The sequence below is a fragment of the Ambystoma mexicanum genome, chromosome 1q (assembly GCF_040938575.1).
Source record: "Ambystoma mexicanum isolate Mex_15411 chromosome 1q, UKY_AmexF1_1, whole genome shotgun sequence".
NCBI lineage: Eukaryota > Metazoa > Chordata > Amphibia > Caudata > Ambystomatidae > Ambystoma > Ambystoma mexicanum.
Window position 1 is genome coordinate 736,872,663 of NC_090922.1, and position 16,614 is coordinate 736,889,276.

A 16,614-nucleotide genomic window follows, 5' to 3' on the forward strand; every position below is an offset into this window, starting at 1 on the left:
ACCTTCTACTGCCATGCCTTCTCTTTGCTTATAGAGAAGTCCCTCAGGAGGGAGTAGGTTATTCTCCCTTTGAACTTCTCTATGGTCATCCGGACAGAGGTCCATTGGCCCTGATCAAGGAGGGGTTGGAGAGTGCTCCTTCCCCCAAGCCAGTCAGAGTGACTGACTATGTGATAGGTCTCCGAAGGAGAGTGTCACAAATGATGGCAGAAGCAAGTAATAACTTGAAAGCTGGACAGGCATTGGCTAAGCACTGGCATGACCAAAAGGCTAACATGGTTGAGTTTACTCAGGACCAGCTAGTTCTCGTTATGATTCCAACAAGGCAGAGGGCCTTGCAAGACAAATGGATGGGACCCTTCAAAGTTGTGGGTAAACTTGGAGAGGTCAACTATCTGGTGGACTTGGGCAACCCCAAGGAGGCTCCGACCGTCTTCCACACCAACAGAATAAAAGCGTATGTCTCCAGACCTGATGTAGGAGCTTTGCTTCTAGCATCATCAGAGGAAGAAGAAGAGAGTGAAGCTCTTCCTGATCTCCTCAGAGGCTTACCTTTAGACGAAAAAATTGAAGGAGTAAATCTCTATTCAAATCTGACACCTGAGCAACAGGAAGAGTGCAAATCTATGTTAAATCAGTTTGCCTCCCTGTTCTCAGTTTCACCAGCCTTGATCCCTTGGGGACAGCATGACATACTCACTGGTGACTGTCTGCCAGTCAAAAGCAGAGGATATCGAATGTCAGAAAATGTAAGAACCCACATCAAAGGTGAGGTCAACAAGATGCTTGATCTCGGGGTAATAGAGCCCTCTACTAGTCCATGGTCTAGCCCAGTTGTGTAAGTACCAAAGGCAGGATCTAAAGAACTTACATTCTGTGTGGATTACAGAGCTCTTAATGCAGTCATTAAGACTGATGCCCACCCTTTGCCAAGGGCAGATGAGTTGGTGGATAGACTTGGTGCAGCCAAGTTCCTCAGCACATTTGACTTGACGTCAGGCTATTGGCAAATAGGCCTGACAGACCATGCCAAGGAGAAAACTGCATTTTCTACCCCAGTTGGCTTATACCAGTTTAAGGTTATGCCTTTTGGATTGAAAAATGCACCTGCTACGTTTCAAAGGATGGTAAACCAGGTTCTGAATGGGATGGAGGACTTCTGCATGGCATACTTGGATGACATAGCAGTGTTCAGCAATTCCTGGGAAGAACATGTGGAACACCTGAGATATGTTTTGCAGGCTCATGGAAAGGCCAATCTGACCATAAAGGCAAGTAAATGCCAGATTGGACAGATTAAAGTGGTCTACTTTGGACATGAGGTAGGAGGTGGAGAAATAAGGCCTTTGCCCAGTAAGATTGAAGCTGTGCAAAATTGGACAACACCTACTACTCAGACCCAGGTGAAAGCCTTCTTAGGTCTCACTGGGTATTACAGGAATTTCATTGGGAACTGTGGGTCCATAGCTTCTCCACTGAATGCCATCTCCTCTCCTAAATTCCCTAAAAAGGTTACATGGAATGAGGAATGCAATCAGGCCTTTGAAACCCTGAAAAAGGCTCTTTGCCAAGCCCCAGTACTCAGAGCTCCTGACTATCACCAAACTTTCATTGTGCAAACAGATACTTCAAATGTAGGAATAGGTGCAGTCCTCAGTCAACTGGATGGGAAAGGTAGGGAGCACCCCATTTGCTTCATCAGCCGAAAGCTGAAGGATCCTGAGACAAGGTGGGCAACAATTGAAAGAGAATGCTTTGATATTGTGTGGGCACTGAAGAAGTTTAGGCCATACTTGTATGGTTCTACTTTTGTCATTCAGACTGACCACCAACCCTTGAGATGGTTAATGCAAATGAAAGGGTAAAATCCAAAACTATTGAGATGGTCGATCTGCCTTCAAGGGTTTGATTTCACCATTGAGCACAGATCAGGGTGTCACCATCAAAATGCTGATGGACTCTCTAGGATGTATATCATCGACTAGAGGTATGAGGTTCATCCAGGAGTGGATTAAATCCTCCTGTCCCTTAGTCTGGGGGGGGCAAGTGTTAGGGAGAATTATCTCTTTATGCTGAATTTCCTAACCTAGTGAGTCCCCCAGCAGCTTTGCTGGATTTCTGGAGTTTCTTTTTTTCCTCCTGCCAAGAGTGAGACTCTTTTTCTCCCACTCTTGGACATGATTTATGTTATTCCTTTGACTAGTAATGTGTTTTATGGGCTATGGGGTCCTTTACTCCATAGGGTCTCATGTGTTTTTCCTATGTGTGTTACACAGCACCCTCCGTGCAGTAACACAGGGGTGTCATAGTGACACCCCACCTTACACTCCATACCCTGGGACTGACTACTGTCTCCCAGGGCATTTAAAGTCACCATTGGCTTTACTAGTTCCAAATTATTAACAGAAACCAGCACAAACCATCATTTTGTGGAATTACTGGTCGGGGCAATTCGATTGCCCCGGGGTCTGTTAGTCGAGGGGGCACGTCTCCGTCTCCCCTGATCGAGCTTTGGCTGGTGGCAGTGGAAACTACTTTTTATATTCGACCGTGAATATTTTCCTATGGGATTTTCCCATTGTTCGAGGCTACCAACTTTAATTATTTAATTCTCATAGCCTCGAACATACCGCCGGTTTATTTGATTAATATTAATTCTCTGGTTGGTATTTTTTGCCAAGACTCGATTCTAAAATGGGGTTTGTGTTCTCTTCTGTGACTCCAACCCAAGTCGAGCCCTTTGTTCCACTTTTTGGCGGGCTTCTCCACAGAAGCCTCCAAAAGTGGTGCCACTCTGTCTGGGTACCACAGGGGGTGTGGGAGGGGGTTTAGGCACCCTGGACTGAGTTACCTTGGTAACTCAAGTCGCACTCTTGTGTGATTGGCCCCAGTGGTGAGCCGGCCGGCTCACCACTTAGCATGTTTGATTGACAGCTAGGCTGAGTGAATGGGGGTTTTCTGCATAAAAGCAGGGCTTTGGGGACTGGAACTTCAGAAGTCGCCACAGGACCTGAGAATCCTATGAGGGAGAAGCTGAGCCGACCTACCACCACAACACCACTGGTGGAGCCCTGCGGAACTGACTCACCACTTCCCGACGACAGAGAAGATCTCCCGGCTGGAGAGGCTTCTTCCCCTGACTGGTGGGCACAACCAGTTTACCTTTCCTTCTTCGCACCCCAGCCCGGTTTGTGGTCGAACTGCCCGTGCCAAGCACCCCGGCGGCCAGATAGCCACTCACCACTGAACCGCGAATCACCGGACCGCTCCTTGTACCTGAGAAACTCAGCGGCAGGTTTCTTCCCTGGCAGTGCAACAGACTCCTGTCTTCCTCCACGACGAGATCCTCTCTTCCCCCGGACAAAGCACTGACTTGCATCCGTTGCCAGGAATAACTGCCCCCGCTGGAGCGTTCTCACCACTTTAAGGTACTGTGTCCGCCAGGCCTTTCTAAAGATTGCTACAAGGTAATAATAACCCCTTAACCTTCTGGACTGGGCTGGCTGCCTTGACCCTCTAACTGGTCCCTTTCTTTGGTCCAACTCCTTTTTTTGAACCTTTACAAGACTTTCATGCACTGCAACCGTGTGACCTTGGACACATTTCGTTTGGATCCTCTGAAAGTGGGTCCGGCCTCTTGAACTCTAACTTCACAGTTTTACTTTGCCTTTCTCTCTTGTCATTATCTGGTAAAAGTGTTGGGATCTGTTTCAACTTGTTCTCTGCTATTCTCTCCCTTTTTAAAATGAACTATTAGAGTGCCATTTACGTTAAGCGCTCACCGCTGTCTGAAAATAAGTGGAGCTTTACTTAAGACTTGTCTAATATTCTTTTAAGGGAGTGTATATCTCTTAGTGACCGTGTTTTTGAATTGCTTACTATTAGTGCCTGTGTGTCTTTCTAGATGTGGTTTTAAATTAATAATTATATCTCTTTTACACCAAGCCCTGGTCAGTGTTTACTTGGTCTGCTGTTTTCTCTTGACCTATTGTGAATACTCTGTATACTGCCTAACTCTTCTTGAGGGAAGTCCGACTGCTCAGCCACCGCTACCAAGTGAATCTGTGTGCTACAGACTGCTACCAAGTGGGTTTACTGCCAAACACCTGTAGTCCTAAATCTTTTGCAGTGGTCCCAGAGGGAACTGCACAGGTTTCTGCCTAACAGTGGGGATGTATATAAGATCTGTATATTGAACGGGAGGAACGTGGATCTGAGTCAGTGCGCCAGCTTGCTGATGGTGATGTTAGAGTAAAGAAGGTTTCAAAGAAAAGAAGGAAATATAAGGTTAGTTATAAACAGTTTATATTTTTGGTAAATGTGTTGTGCTGAGGCCTTCATTATATGCTTTTTGTAATGTAAATTGTACAACACTGTATATTGGATTTACACTGAAAATCCCTTTTCCTATCTGTCCTGTAGTTGCCTGATGGAGTACGGACTATGCAGACACAGACAGCGATACAAATTACAGATGCTGCTTGCCAAACTGTTTTCACCATGGAGGAACTATTAATTGAGGCGCACTCGAGATGCCTTTGTCCAATGGCCAGAAAATGAATTTAATGTGACCGGCGAATCAAGCAAAGTGTTTTTGGACCATTGCTACAATGCAAATCCTCCGCCAGATGAAGATGAAATTGAATTTATAGAAGATAGTTTTATATTACTCGCAGAGAACTTGACACACCAAAAAAATGCCCCCCAAAAAATAGTTGACATTGATGTTTTCTCCTATCTATGGTCAAGTAACAGATGTTGAAATGGCAGAGACTGAAGCATCAACACTATTGACCAACAAACTAGACAAAGATATCAACTACGGTATGTCCAGTTTGGCTGATATGTCCACAACGGTTCAGTCCAAAACAATAGTGTTGCCGGATGAAAGTCTAAGAAAAGGCTACTATTCGACAGCAGCTTGATGGAGATTATAAAGATGCTGAAATGTGCGCATTCAGTGGGAGGGGAAGTATGTGGGAAGCCATTGGTGAACATGACTCGTCTAACTCAAGGCAGTAACTTCAAAATACATGCCACCTGTGAAAAGTTACATAAAACAAAAACATTTCTTTCAGTTTGTGGGACTGCATTTCATTTCTAAAATGCAACGCTACAAATACCAACGTGAGTATCTATTCCCTGCCATTATTGAAGCTTGGAAAATTGAACAATTGGCTATTCAAAGTACATTCTACGACAAACGGTTCAGGCTAGCCGGCGATGGACAATGTGACAGCCCTGGATTTTCTGCTAAGTACTGCACATACCATTTTCAGGACATGGAAAGTAAAAAAAGTGTGAGTTCGGTGGTCGTGCAGGTGTCCCAATGTAAATCCTCAGTGGCCATGGAGAAACTTGGTTTTATAAAATCACTGGAATATCTACAATTGAGGGGAATGCAAATCGACCTCATAGCCACGGACAGACACGTTTCAATAGCCAAGACAATGAGAAAGCAGTATCCAAATATGAAACATCAATTTGATGTATGGCATGTTGCTAAATCAATCAATAAAAAAATCTCAGCTGCAGAGAAAAAAAAACGTTTGGAAAGTATTTCACAATGGTCCCAGTCTTTCAGCAACCATCTTTGGTGGAGCTCCAAAACATGTGATGGGTCTGTGGAAATTCTACTAGAAAAATGTTGGTCACTAATGCACCACTGTTCCAACGTTCACCACTGGACAGAAAACCAAAATTTCCACCAAAGGGACTTTGTCCCCAGAGCAGGCACGGAAGAAGAAGTGGTTGATCCCATCTTCACCTCCACACAAAGCCCTTGAGAAGATTGTGTTTGATAAAACTCTATCAAGAGATCTGAAGGGACTCACAGAATTCTGTCTAATGTGCCTAAAGTACAGGCCAAAGAGATTGCATTTTGGCATCCAAGTGATGAAATCTAGGACTTTACTAGCAGTATTAGCGCATAACGAGAATGTAGGCTGTGAACAATCTAGGATTGCAGGAAACTTAGGGATGCTTTGCTACACTGTGGCCTTTACGAAAAGAAGCAAAAAATGGGTTGTCAAACCAGTATATGGGAAAATGGAATTCGATTTTGTTAAAGATCTTATTATTAATGTCGTAGAGATGCAGACTCCTGGAATTGCGCACAAATCTGTTCGGAGCACACATACATTGCCACAAAACATTGCCAACGTGCCATGCCCACCCTAAGCAGAGCTCGTTGAAGAGTTCAAATCCCGGTACAAATGATGACCATCTGTTTTTATTTTTTACCAAAAATATTTTTATAAAGTGTCCAAATAAAGTATGCAATTTGTCTTTTGAAATCTATCCTCTTAGTCAATTTTTAAAAAAAAATAGTACAATGATTACGATTGCTTTCACATTTCAAAGTTTAGTCAAGCTACTGTGGGACCTTCATTTTTCGTATTAATGACCAATGGATAACAGTGTGTAAGAATCTTTGGGTTTTGGCAGTTGCCTTGCCATAAAGTTCCCCAAACATCTGAATATCTGCTCGTCACACAAAAGGGATTAGACCTAGGCTACATAACATACTAGGCACACAAGCATTACTGACTGTGAAAACATTCCATGGGGAAGGAGGCCATGAGATAAACAGAGGTGGGCCTATTACTAGACACACTTTGACTCAGTTTTTGTGTTACATCGACTATAATTTTGGAGTTGGGGCATTCTGTCATTGGAAAGTTTCCCCTACCACTCAGCAGCGCCAAGAACAACGAGCAATGACAGCCCACAATTTTTTCCTCCAGGGTCCATGCTTCAAAATTCATGTCCTCATGGATGCGTTGACACGGGATGTTGCAAAGTAAGAATGTATGTTCATTGTGAGTGAAGGTCACCAACTTGGAATTTTTGCTTGGGAGCTGGGAGGCCCACACGTCCCGCGCACAGTATAAGGTTCTATTGTTTTTGACCTGAGAGACAGGGACCATTCCGAAAGGGACTGAATTGAAGGGGCGTGGGGGTGTAATAACGTATGATATGATAAGGTTGTCCACTCCGAAACTGGACCTAGTTACATGTAAGTTCAGTTTATGAAAAATGGTTAACACGAACGGAGGAGTCTGCATTACGGTCTGCATTACACCAAGAGAATGGAAATGCCGAATATAATGTAAGTTTCTCTTTAGATGATTTTATACCAGAACTAGTCGAAATACGAATAGCTGACAGTTATTGCTGGGTTACATTGTACTTGTTCGTTCTGTGTTGCATATTGCAATGAAGTGCTAGTACAACCTTTGTGTGCTGGGCTATCTACCGGGCACATGGGCAGGCCAGTATCGAGACGCATGTAGACCACCACTGGTTTCCCCCGGGTTCTACGCTAATAAATCATTGCATTGTGTGTGCACCTTGATTTGTTGCCTCAGTATACGCATTACGTTTAGAGCTCAACATACTCCATTGCACTATCCTTGGAAGCAAATAGCAGAGTACTTTCATATTCCACGTTGTATTCTCTCGGTTCACATTGTGTCACCTCTGCACTAATAAAGAAAATGATTAACACATTTCTATTTTTATATTTTACAAACAGGTTCATCGTGCCATTCTGCAATTGTCATCTATTCCAGACCCCGACCAATGGATTCTTTAATCGCCAGCTGCAGCTTCATATCAATCACTGGATTTACTTGACCATTTTTTGGGACAATAGACAAGGGCCAATTTGCCCCTCACGGTACCAGCGATTAGGAGCAACATAACAACCTTTACAGTGGTCTAGTGCCAAGTTGATGCACCAGCCTTGCAATTCACCGTGCGACTGAAGTGCTTTATTTAGACAAAATGAACACCCTGAGTACCAAAAAGGAACAGCACGTGACTCACGATAAACATTTGCGGATTTGCGGATCGAGAGCAAAGAAAAAAAGCCCCATTTTGATTAAATATGTCAGACGCCGAATGTTATCGAAACATTTAATGTGAAATAAATGTACTTTACCAATTGTACAGTCTTGCTGTTTCCTTTTAAAGTACAGTTTCATATTTCTAATAGTGACGCACTGTGCTGTGAGACGTTGTGTGTTGTTTTCGGGGTTCTGCATCAAGTCTCGTAGGTGACGACTGGGCGCATTTGGCTACGCTGCGTCACGGAGAGAGGCAGAGAATATCAATGATTTGGTGATGTCAGTCTCAGGGGCGGGGGCTATGATTTAGTGCTGCAAAGGCATGCAAAGGCAGGTCACCCAGGGTGATGCGGCAAGTGATAAAATGATGACAAAATGGCCACACCCTGCTGCCTGATTTCGCTTGTGTTCAAGAGATGAAAACTCAGGTAAGGTGCATAGGAAATGTTTGTACGATCGATCAACCTATGGTTAAAAACACATGGCCGAACAATAGGGACAATAATATTTCTGACTGCACCATTCCTTTAAGTGAGATGTACAGGAGGATTTGCCAGCCTGGAGGACAGCACCAACATTTACTTCAGGGAGTGAACAATTTGATCTTGAGTGCTTATGTGAATAACAAGGTCACCAGCTGGAGTCTCCAGACTTCAGGGGGGCGGGTCCATATATTTAGTGCCACTGAGGACAGCATTCCGTTCTCACTCTGCTTCTGTTTGGAATGAACTTCCACTTCAGGTGGCGCTGACCAGGTTCCTCGATGTGCATAGTGTTTCAGTGGTATACCCACTGTCTATGACCCCATCTTCATTTCCACATTCCGAAGGGTACTTATGAAATTATGGGGCTGTTAGATGCTCTCCTGGCTGCTTGGCTTCTCGCCTTCATAGATGTTGCACATTTTTTTGTTTATTTCCATAAAATTGTAAAAAATAATTTGAGCAAAACACAAAAAATAATTCCTATGTGTCCCCCTGACATCATCTTTAAAACAACAATACATCCTTGCATATTTGCACAGTGTCTTCTCCTTGTTGTGTTTGATGCGAGTCCTGCACCTGGACAAACGCAGATAAAAAGAAGTCACTTTTACCTTGAAATGGTGAGCCGTAAAAAAATCAAAACAGGTACTTCATTTTAACTTTAAATTCAGCGCAATTCCATGGTCCCATACACACCTGATGTGCTGGATCAGCACCGTCCCCACCACCCCCAATACAGGGCCTCACCATGTTGGACTGGTTCAATTCATGCAGATATACCGGATGGAGAACCTCCCGGATGGATGCAGTCTGATGGCTCACTTGGTGAAATCATTGAACGTTTGTAGCACAGAGCCAATGTCATTGGCCTGGGTATTCAGTGATTTCATAATAGAGAAAAAAAAACACTGAGGGTATTCAATGTTTTTTATTAACCCACACGCCAAAACTTTCCCAAATATTCAAGGACTACAGTTGGTTTATATAATTGCACCAGTCCTAAAATATGTTGGCAAGCATGTTTAGTGGGTTAAGGAAAATATTGTGTACCCCTCAATGCTTTTTTCCCAATGATGACATCACATATAACCATTCACCTGTTGTAAAGAATGACTGATCCACAGTCTGACTTTGACTGTTGAAATAGTCTTTGATGGCACGACTTTCCTCATGTATCTAGCCTAACATGTGCAAAGTAGAGTACTAACAGGTGGCAAATGATGGCAACTGTGGTATCCTCTGATTGGTACAGTGCATTTTTGAGGTGGTAAACCCAGCCTCATCAATCATTTTTTGCCAGGACTGACAATTGTTGATAGAAGATGTGTCACCAAGGTGAAGGGCATGGGTAAAGTGCAGAATGTGCTTTGGGTTGCCATTTCAAAAGGCATGAAATCGTTGCATGATTTAAGTTTCCTGGTACAAAGCTGTATATCCCTCCTGACTTGTAGAGGACGGTAAGAGACTCCCGATATGCTGTAATGGCCATGTATTGGATATTATGACCAATGGACAACGCCCATGCTGAAGTGGATTTTTGGCAGTCATAATGCTGTAGTTCCTTCCCCACCGTGATCCTAACCTTGTTGTGCAAGTCCATTATTGACAAAGGACAGACATTTCACAATTGTGGTCAACTACTCTCCAAAAAGCAGAAAGAATCATGATTTTTAACAAAATAGTAACAAAAGAAGCTTGCCCCAACATTACATTGAAATATTTATTACTGAAGAAAGAGGGCTAAGGGTTGTAAGTGATTTCAATCTGGCACTTCACCTAAGTCAACGCCTAGCATGTAATGCACAACTGAAATCCTTATTTATTTATTTGTCTAAAAGTTATTTTATTCTAAACGATGTACCACTCATTTCATGCCCCTCTCTTGGAACCCCCCCCCCCAGTCACACTGAACCAGGAATCATGCTGGTTTGCAAAGTTAAAATATTTATTTATGTAGTTCACAATATAATCACACTATGTTTAATGGGTATACAATAATCACCAATGGGGTGATGTCACACTAAGAAATCTCTTTAATCACAAGGAATAATAATGAGCAAAACAATTCAGCACAGCAATAATACTTTTGTGTGTTTGTCTGTGTGTTCAAATCAAATAGCAATGTGGTTACTATTTCCCCCTGCACACCCCTCAACCCGCAACAAGCAATGTAAAGAGATATGAGGAGAGAGATCAGGTATTCAGGAATTCAGAATTCAAAGTGTCAATCCCAATTTCCCCCCAGCAAACACAAGAGAGAAACAGAGTTTATTGGCGAGCTGTCAAAATGGTTTGAAAGTTATCTAGAGAATGGATTAGGTAAAACACTAAATATGATTTAAATTGTTGAAATTGTTTAAATTCTAATTGGAGCCACTTTATATAGTTGTAGACGAACACTGGTGATGATTTCTTCTAATAAGCAATGTGAAGTCTTAAAACTGAGGTCAGGTGCAATCAAAAGCTGTTTTACACGTGACAGAAATTCCCTAAAGCAAAATTTGCAGTAAACTTTTCCATGCGCAGTAATCACGATTGCGGGAAAACTATATGGATTTGGAATGTTTTTGTTTTGAAAAGCTGTGGATGTTAGCTACAAGCAGAAGTTTACATTTTGTTTCTAGCATAAAATTTGAAGACGTTATGGACGTCTTAGTGGAGGTTGTTTTTTCTCAAATAACCACAAAAATTGAAAACCAGTAGGTGATTTTAAAAGACTAATGGGATTTCTTTACACTAGATTATCACTATAGAAAAAGAGAATAGCAAACATGAATCTCCATCAGTCCAGGCCAGAGACCCTTCAAGTGGTGGATAATCAATTTCTTTCTAGGATTCAAATTATTTATTCACAACTCTAATGATTTATGAATTTAAATACACATGAGAGACTTACGGCAACAATTTCTGACAATTCAAAAATACTCCTGACAATATCAGGTTCTGAACAAGATAGAATGGATTTAGATAGGGATAGACTATGGATAGTACATATGCTAGTGACACAGTCCTATACTATGGATGTTCACAATATATGTTTGAACGGAACCATCAGGGATTCTGGTCCGTCAAGATTTCTGGTCAGAAATTCTGCTCGGCACACAGGACTGGACAGGCTTCTGGGCACACCAGACTGGACTGGGTCTGAAATGGCTCTGGTCGCAGCCATTTGGTCACAACACGGCACAACTGCATTGGATCTTTTCATTCTGGTAATAATTCTTTTAGCAGGAAAGCAGTTACAGCACAGCCTGGCTGTTTCTTTTGTTCCCCTTTAGTTTTGTGGGACTCTTTCTGGTTCTGGAAATTCAAGGCCTAGTTGAAAATGGTTCAACTAATGGAATGGGCCTTTCTGCTTGCCAAGTTTCTGGAGTCTGGAGCAAGGAAGATGTCAAGTTCTCTCACAGGGTGCTCCACCAGCAATCAGTTAGTGGGTGAATCTGTGCCCAAGTCCTCAGCTGTCTCTATTTATGCTTATGATAAGGGGGTCTGTATGCTGTATTATCCTAAGCGTGCCCCTAGGCAGGCTATTGGCAAGTGTCTGCTCTCTCCCTTGATTGGAGGAGAAAACAGGGTGTCACCATGATGATGTGGGTTTATTAGTCAGAGAATCCTCCCCTTACCTTTTGAACATAAAATCTACTTTTAGTACAATACATATTTACAAATGTGCAACCTCTGTAACAATAACATATATAGATTACATATTTTGAGGAGCAGATACTCTTCAAACCCCGTCGCTTTAGGATCTTGGGTCTGCTTTTTACAGAATTTTGCCCTTTTTGTCCAGAATACATGGCCCAATTTCCACAAATGTGCGCATTGTAGATGGGCAAAAGCATGTAAAGTTTCATACTTGTGACATAAATACATTTGGTATAAAACCATAATTTCCACTGTTACTCCCCAGAACATAGCACAAAGTTCTGGCGCCTCTTAAAATGTGCAGCCAAAAATTAGATTCATAAGTCTGGGGTTTACATATTTTTCACAATTTTACACAGTATATTATCAGTCTTTTTAAAAAGGTCCTTTTTGTCCTTGTGAATCAACAAATGGTTGTCTGTCCCCGCCTCCTTCCTCTTCTTGCAGCTCAGGAGCACTCTCCTCCCATTTCCTTCTGGCAGAGTCCATTTACGAATCTTCCTACAGCAGCCCAAATTCTCCTTCCGACACCTTAATCATCACATGGGTGTGAGTTCCTGGTGGAGAGAGGGGCCTGATCTTTGTGGGGGGAAGTTGTTATACTGGTTTGGCTTTGAGTCAGGCTTAAATTCAAATGTCATTCTGTTGCATTTTTTTCTTGGTTTAAAATAAACTTGTAATTTCAAAACAAACAGCTAGAACACTTATTCCAGATTCTAAACCATGGGATTTAAATAGTTACAACCTAGGTTACTCTCATAAACAGGTCACTTAGATTTCAGACATTAGATTTCAGTTGTATAAGTTTACAGTTTTAATGCAGGCTTTTGAAAGCAGTCATTTGCCCAGATTTTGACAGATCCCACGGGCAGGCACTTTGGCTGTGGATGTTTTTATGACAAATTCAGATTTTCAGGATATTGCAATTTCACAATGATTCTTGAACTCAGTGAATTGTGACACCCAGCAAGAATATTGGATGTTTGTGGGTGTTTTGTACCGGCATCTGCAGTTTCAGCAACCAAGAAAAAGGATTTAAATGCAAGATTTTGGATTTCTTTCAGCAACCATTGCTTTTCGCTCTGTGCTCCAGTTTTACTTGTTGTGCAGCCCAGTGACATGTTTCAGGAGTAAAATCTCCATTCCACCACTGACAAAATGCATTGTAGATTTGACAGCCATCTGTTTGTGCTTTGTAGAGCGCCATTTTCATAGGTTTTGGTGCGCATAAGGGTTTTTCAGCCAATTTGATATTTCTGGCACCACCAGGACACAGGGATGTCGCAGGGCAGGTGGTGTCCTGAATGTTGACACTGATAAAGGATTTTGGGGGATGATTGTAAGAACTGGTGTTTTTTTCTGCTTCCCTTTTGATAGTGGAAGTGATGCACATCATGACTTTTCACTTATTTCCATGTCTGAATATGGGACTGCAAATATATTGGGCCCAATTTGGTCCCTTCCGTTGCTTTTCACGCTGTTTTCTGGCAGAGTATGCAAGTAGCCAGATTTAAGTGCTGTTCATTCGGTGTGACATTTTGGTTTATATTGTGACCCTAACAACGGGCATTCTAGGCCCATATTGTCTCAGTAGTGGTGGCACCGATGGTGGCATTCTAGCTGCCACATGTTGATGTGTTGTATTTTCTGATTCATGACAGGAAGACTGTTTCTCAAAGATACAGCACACATGTTGGGGTAAGATTCAATTACTACTACTGTCTGGGTAATTGTAGTCACTCTCTACCCAAGGGCGTAGGAGACACATAAAATATGGGAGGACAGGGGACATGTTCAGGACTTTGCTGCAGTCAACATACCATAATGATAATGATAATGATAATGATGTGTTATTTATACAGCACCTTAATCCAAAGTGCTTTACAGAACACAGATTTACATACAATATCACCCAACCGAAACTGGCACTCAATTTATCGACCCCGGAAGGATGAAAAGCTGAGTTGGCCTTGCCGGAATTTGAACCTGTGACCTGCAGATCACGCTCAGATCACAGCAGCGAGCGCTCAACCCGCTGAGCTATTTTAACATAAGCGGCATCCGTGTGCATGGCTTATATGTGAGACACTGACCCCCATAGAGCCCCTGCAAACCAACAAACCACCACTCCACCAACCCTAGGTCTTCTTATAGACAGCATGCAACCTTTTGATTTTTTCAGCTAATGATTGTGTACCTGTATATCACCTATTTCCACATGCATGTACCACTGTGAGCTTCTGGGATTATTATACCACATAAATTGCACTCTACTGTTTTCATCACCCATTAGAGGTGAAAGGCCAACTGTACAACCTTGCACTATTTTAACACAGGGCTTATGAGTAGGTGTTTAACCCACAGAGCTACACCACCACTGGCCCGTTTTCCAGAATAGAAGGTCAGAAGTTCTATTTACGAGTATCACCCCCTGGTCAGAGTGCCAATTTTACAACAATAAAAAAATCACACCAGTGTTACTAGTTCTCCTTGATCCCAAACAATGTATAGGGAACTTCACAAACTGCTTAAAGTGCATTTAGTCCACTATCAAAACTAGTGTAAAGTGTACACACTAGATCCCTGTTGATGGCTCAACTACACTAGGGATGAGCAGTAATGGTTAATGCAGTAGTCCCCACACCAAGGGATGAGCAGTAATGGTTAATGCAGTAGTCCCCACACCAAGGGATGAGCACAAATGATTAATGCAGTAGTCCCCACACCAAGGGATGAGCAGTAATGGTTAATGCAGTAGTCCCCACACCAAGGGATGAGCAGTAATGGTTAATGCAGTAGTCCCCACACCAAGGGATGAGCACAAATGATTAATGCAGTAGTCCCCACACCAAGGTATGAGCAGTAATGGTTAATGCAGTAGTTCACACTTAGTTCGACCCACCATTTGGCTAAATTACATTTTCCTGCATTTTTACAAGTTGTTAACGCAAAAAAAATTAGATGGGGATTGGGGCAGGGACATACAAAGGGGAAGGGAGCAGATGAGGGGGAAAGCGGAAGTCACAGTTTTTTGCAGAAAAAATTACAAAAAAGAACACAAAGAATTGTCAAAATGTGATTAGGCCAAGAAAAGTCAAGGAAACCTCATAAACCCATTAACGCTGGTATACATTGAAAGCCGCATGTGCAGCGGCATTGTGAGCCATCCAGCAGGAAGATACTCAACAGTCATACTTCTAGTGGCATATTAGAAAACATGTGTTTTCTTTGGCATATCGATTGCAAAAATAAGCTTAGCAGAAGTTGTAAGAGGTTTGAGAGTCTTATAACACTGCGCTAGGATTTTTTTTGTCGAGGAATGTTTCCTGGGTCATAGAAGGAGGTGCATTGTCCGTAAAGACAGTCTGATCTACGAAACATGTCATGTCATGTAAAGCACAGAAGTAATTCATATGTGATTCAAGTGATTCAGGGGTGGTCACCCTTCAACAGCAAAAAGGTCTTCATCAACGTCTTCTGCCAATGTTATACTGAGTAAGGCCGGTCCTAAGATTTGCGGGGCCAAGTGCGGCAAGTTAAGTGCGGGTCCCTTAATTTGCATGGGAAGAAACAATGTTTTACTTCCCAAAAAAGCACTGAGTACCAGTGTTATTTTTGTAAGACAACTTTGCAAAATGCATCATATGCAGACGTAAAGGGAGATGTAATCTAACCCCTATATTGCAAACTAGATACTCAAATCCCCCTGTAGGTCAAACATCAATCTTGGGCAAATCCCTTACATAGGTAAAATAGAAGACTCTGCATCTTGCACAAGACAATCATTTTCTGTTCAGAAAGCAATTTTTGCAGACATGTGTTTCGCACTTGTTCTGTAGCACAATCGACTAGGAGTATCTAAGACTTCATTAAGGTAGGTGTTCACTTATCGAGAAACACTCCTGGTTTCAATACATAAAAAGTTTTAAAATCTTCAAAGCAGAACCTAAGAAATGCATATTAATATTTAACATATTGCACAATAAGAGGCCACCACTTCTGGCGAGGATACCATACACAAACTCCTAACACTGAGGCATGACTCTGCGTTTCCTATTATGGCCATTAACTGAGCTGAACTATTAACAAACTTTAGAAACATGATACACTGATGGAATGACAGAGCACGATGTTAGGCCTTGTCCTAGTGTGTTTTTTGGAAGAGTGGAGTTTGTGGCGGGACTCCCTCTCTCCTGCGCACCCTTTATTTGGTTGTTAGTTGAATTAGACCTGCAGCCAGAGTCATAGTTTGTCAAGGAACCAACTCCGAGGTTCCTACTGTCTAGAAAGATTGTGGGGGGAGTGACAAACTTTTGGACTGGAAAGGCGCTGGTTGGGTTTGTTAGTCCAGTATTTGTTTGTAGGTAGTTTGCACAAGAAAATAGATGGTCCAGGTTGTTGGTGTGTTAAACATGAGATTTATAGGTTTATTCCTTGTTATAATCAGCACCAATGAAAGACATCATTGGATTTGGTGATAGCCGATCCACGACTCCACACAACAGCATTGCCGAACCCGGCCAAGTACGGCTATTCAGCCCTCTGGCACCCACACTTGGGAGGACCAGCCCATTCCACCTGAAAACTCAACCACCAAACCCAATTGGCCTTGAAAAAGACTTAGGTTGAAACGC